This window comes from Podarcis bocagei (genome assembly GCF_964188305.1).
Source record: "Podarcis bocagei genome assembly, chromosome: 4".
Taxonomy (NCBI): Eukaryota; Metazoa; Chordata; class Lepidosauria; order Squamata; family Lacertidae; genus Podarcis; species Podarcis bocagei.
This window is the reverse complement of record NC_138128.1, coordinates 49,832,085-49,837,182: the sequence shown is the minus strand read 5'-3', so window position 1 is coordinate 49,837,182 and position 5,098 is coordinate 49,832,085. Positions and strand designations below refer to the sequence as shown.

General features: G+C 43.8%; 1 long non-coding RNA gene across 1 annotated transcript in view; it reads right to left on the bottom strand.

The window, feature by feature from the left end:
• Positions 1 to 258: 258 nt before the first annotated feature.
• LOC308585910 overlaps positions 259 to 5,098 on the bottom strand; it is a 38,271-nt gene continuing 33,431 nt past the window's right edge. Inside the window, exon 4 of the long non-coding RNA XR_014007673.1 lies at positions 259 to 1,066. This is a non-coding gene — a long non-coding RNA (uncharacterized lncRNA). The remainder of the gene's footprint in view (positions 1,067 to 5,098) is intronic.

Sequence of the window (5,098 nt, the reverse complement as noted above, 5' to 3'; positions counted from 1 at the left end):
TAGGCTGCTTGGATGCTTGCATTTCACTTCACAACCAGCCTAGCACCTGCCACAATTAAGTAGAAGCACCCCAATTTTTTTTTTTATTACAAATGGGAGGGCCAGTGGGCCTTGGTAGACACAGGGGATTGGGGAGAGTCAGAGGGAGTTGCCCATGGGTACCATGTTGGGTTAGGGTTACTGTGTGCTAAAGGGGAGGGTTTTTTGCTTTTTTCAGTGTGGTTTATGATATTGTATTATTTATAGCACAACCCTATCTACTTGAATTCAAGAGTATCTAATTCCAAGTAAGTGTGTTTAAGGACTGCACCCTTACAACACAATCTTATAGTCCTATTAGTTCAAGGGAGCTTACTCCCAAGTAAGTGGGTACTGATTTACAGCCTTAGGTGACAGTACCTGTCAGTAAGCCCCATCAAACTTAATGGGCCTTACTTTTGAATTGCCATGTATAGGATTGTACTGTCACTGTTATAAACCTAAGTGTTATTGCAGCCATGAACACAAATTAGACCTAGTAATTCATCTTTTAGGAATGGCACGAGTGTATGTGAAGGGAATCTAGATCATATTACATATAAACAGTTTACATTAACCTTCTGTGAATGTTTGTTGAGGTTAAATATAACCATTCAATTTTAATTCAAATGGATTAATTCTTTTTAATCCCATTAAGTAACTGTCCCAACGGGTGGGGGAAGAGTTTATTGATGGTTGATCTTCAAATGCACAAATAATATGCTTTTGGGACATTAAAATAGAACTAATAGGTTAGCAATAAATTTTCTTTCCAATAGGGGTGATTAGAAACTTCAGGGATAAGAAGCCATTAATGTGCTTGACATAAAGGATGAGAACCCACCCTAATAAAAGTCTCATATTGACAGCTCAGCTTATAAATCTTACAGGAGGTGGAAACAGCCCTGCTTCTGTGTGTAGCACTTTCCACAAAGGCATTTGTGGCAGTTCTATGCATCCTGCTATTAAGCACTATTTTTGGCTAACAGCTTTCTCCGGACTCTTTGCCAGGACTCCTTGTAAATAACTTTCCCTCTGTAATGGATTTCTGCAAAACAAAAAAGAGGAGAGAAAAAAAGAGATTAAAGAAATGGCACACTTTCAAGAATGGGGCTCAATGTGAGCAAAGTTTCACGAAACTCCAGGTTTCAGTCCTATTTTAAGTTTCAGAGTTTTTAACCATAGAAAACGGCAGATTTCAGCAGCTGTATGATCATGTATAAATAGGAGCATCTATGAAAGTGTACATGAACACCTCTGAAGCTTCATTCCTAAGTACTAGTATCTCCTATTTGGGATTTTAGACTGTAGGGCAAGGGTGGGCCATGCAAACTTCTGTATCATTCCTGACCATTGTCCATTATTCCAGGCTGACCAGACCAGGGGTTGGCAACCTGTAGCCCATGGACCACAAGCAGCCCACGGGGGTTGTTTAAATGGCCCACGAGCCACCCCCGAACTCAGCCGCACACTCGGCCAGTCCCCGTGCGCTGTGCTAAACCAGCACAGCGCGGAGCGGGGACTCACTTCTGCGCTGCTGGAAATTGCATCTGCGCATGCTCAGACGCGATCCGGCCCATGGAGCGATCTCTGCAGGAGTGAACCGGCCCAGGTGAAGTAAACCTTGCCAACCCCTGGACCAGACTATCACTTCCATAATCTAATACATCATCATCATCATCATCATCACTGCAGTTGCAATGTGTGAGGTGCAGTACTGCTGCTCCAGTGCTCCATCTACACCTGCTGCCGCCCTGTCTCATCTGTCTCCTGGTAAATGGAAGCCCCACTGCAGTCAGAAGGCCGGTCCAGTAGTGGTGACTAATCTTACATACCACAACTGTTGGAAGATTCAGGCAGTGGCAGAGCAAGCCAATCGGGTGCCTGGGGCAGCATGCGTGCCCTGTGCCCAGAGGGGCCAGCTGCCCGCTGGGCAGGGTGAGCCGGGGCAGGACGCTCCGTGGGGGCTCTGAGGAGTCTGCCTGCCTCCTCCCACTCAGCCGCCCCACAGCTGAGGGGGAGGCTGCGGGCAGACAGTTTGGGGCAGCGTGGAGTCTGCGGGTGCCCAAGCCACCACATCACTCCCAAGAGAGACACGTGGCTCAAGTGCATTGCAGGCCCCACGGTGAGTGCCGCCCGGCATTTTGTCACCCCCCAGTGGTGACACCCGGGGTGGCCCACCTTCACCGCACCCCCTCCCTCCGCCCCCGCATTCAGGACAGACGAAATAAAGGACTTCAAATAGTGCTGCAAAAAGAGGCAATGTTTAAAGTTCAAAGTTTCCAGCTTTGAGTACCAAAGTAGCTTCTGCCTAATCACTGTCTGCTTCTACCAGTCTAGCAACAAATTTCTAGAATTCCTACCCATTTTTTCCACAATCCAGAATGAAACACCCCAAATTTTAAAGCTTTTTCCTCAGTTATGAAATATGTGTATTCTGATGTGAGACGTAGTGTAGTCTTGTTTCTGAAGTTATTACATTATAATAAAATCGACACCAAAAAAAGAGGAAGGAAGGCTTAAATTGTCAGTAGTTTATTTCATGGCACTGCAGGCTTTAGAGACCTCTAAATAAAATTACAGTACTTCTGGCAAAATTGCAATATTTGCACAGAAATATGATCAAGAGCAAAAGAAGGTTTCTTGCTTAATTAAAAGATTCTCACAGCTCCCTGGTTTGAAAACTGTTCAGTGAAATTTTGGCGTGGAACTGCTTGCAGAATTGGAGGGAGGAGCCGAAGAACAGAATTCATATGTTCTCTATTGTTCTTTTAGCAGGATGCAGCTGTGCTAGTTATCGGCATGCAGACAGTAGGAAGACCTGGTTCACAATAAAGCCGTACTGTGGCTGGGATGTCAGATGCAATGAGGGCCATGACAGAGCCATTAAGCTAAATGTATGATGCTCAGCAGATAAATTGCTCACTGCTTTCTCTGACATGAAGTGAGACATTCTCCATTACTTCTGAGCACTTGTGCCACTGTACATTATAGCAAGGAATATGATGCCGTGTGTCATCTGGCAATATGACATAGGACACCGCTATCTACCGACTTTTTCACCCCTCAGAAAAATGCTTGTGATGCGTGTGGTTACGTTAGACTTTGAGAAGCCTTGGGTGCCTTGCTGCTTTGCATTGATTTTACATCTCAGAGCAGAATAATCAGGCTGTTGAAGTGAAGCTGGATGTCAGATTCTGAAATATTCATCCTTAGCAAACTCTTGCCATCTCTTGACAATGGATTCTAGGTTCAAGGGAGGTTCATGTTGGATATTAGAAGCTTGCCCTTTCCTAATAATTCTGAAAAGAACATATATGCATGTTGGGTGAGATTGTCCTAAAATCAAACTGTTTGGTAAATGAGTGTGACAACTGATAGGACCAAGATCAGGCCCACCAGAAGAGCCACAAATGATTTTGTTGAAATATATTCAAGAGATAGCAAAAAAACAGAAGACCATAATTTTTATTTTGTATTTACTGACATATGCGGTGAAACTTTGGAAGGTCCCTGTGATGAAATTTTAGCTGAAAAAGCTCTGACAACTACCATTAATATGGAAAAGAGAAGAAAAATAAAATGCAATCCATTTAGGGAGCAATTCTATGCACAGGAAGCTGGCATAAAACAAGCCGGTATAAGTTTATGTCTGCTTAAATTACCCTAGATTCAAACCCTGTTTAGCAGTGGAGCTGCTGCTACAATGCCTATTCTGGGTGTGGGAAAACAAGCCTTTAAAATAGTGTTTGCCAAGAATGTTGTTTCTGTTCCAATCATTACAAATTTTAGACAAGATGGACTGTTTCAAGAAGTGGCAGAGAGACATTTCTAGATTCGTCTGGCAGGGCAAGAAGCCCAGAATAAAATTTAAAATACTAACTGATGCAAAAGAAAGAGGGGGATTTGCCCTGCCAGACCTTAAACTCTATTATGACTCAGCAGCTTTCTGCTGGTTGAAAGATTGGCTGCTTCTTGACAACACAGACGTTTTGGACTTAGAAGGTTTCAATAATGTTTTTGGGTGTTCTATGCTGGGTTGCTAAGTCTCATGACCAACCTGGATGGGCTTAGGTTCCAGTCTACATCCCCCAATCTGATTCTATCCCTGCCACACCCTGGAACAACCCTTTTGGGGGACTTAAACTTGCCTCAGCTTAGCCAACTTTAGGTGAGCTGGCTAAATCTTTGTTAAAATAAAAAAATTCCTTCCAGTACCACCTTAAAGACCAACTAAGTTAGTTCTTGGTATGAGCTTTCGTGTGCAAGCACACTTCTTCAGATACCTGGAAGGATTTTTTTTATTTTGACTTTGGCAGACCAACACGGCTACCTATCTGTAACTAAATCTTTGTTGAGTCAGGATGGGCAAGTTACAGTGGTGTACCATTTGCTGAGCCAAGGTTGGGGACTTAATGGTGGCTGAGCCCAGCTGAGCTGGGAATCAGCTGGCTGAGCCAGCAATCTGCTGCACCCTAAACTGGTCAACCTGAATAACTTATCATAGCACTGCCCCATAATGCCTGTGACTATCTTATTTTTTTTTAAAGAACTAAAAAGACAGAATTTCTGGTTCTATATGAATTGTAAGGAGGGGTAGATTTTGCACTGTAAAATTTGCCTATTTATTGCCATTTGTTTTTCTAAAGTGATTTTTAAAAAAACTTCAAAGAGAGTTATTATCTTTACCAAATAAATAACCAAAGGATTAGCCCAGAAAGTAATCTGGCCACACCATTGTCAGGGCTCTATTAAGCCTCCCCAATCTTCGCAAACACCTAACCAGTGTGGTGTAGTGGTTAAAAGCGGTGGTCTCGTAATCTGGTGAACTGGGTTCGCGTCTCCGCTCCTCCACATGCAGCTGCTGGGTGACCTTGGGCCAGTCACAATTCTCTGAAGTCTCTCAGCCCCACTCACCTCACAGAGTGTTTGTTGTGGGGGAGGAAGGGAAAGGAGAATGTTAGCCGCTTTGAGACTCCTTTGGGTAGTGATAAAGCGGGATATCAAATCCAGACAGTTCATGTCAAAAAGGGGATGGTGGCATTGTCAGTTACTCCCCAACAAGAAGGGTCACAGGCAG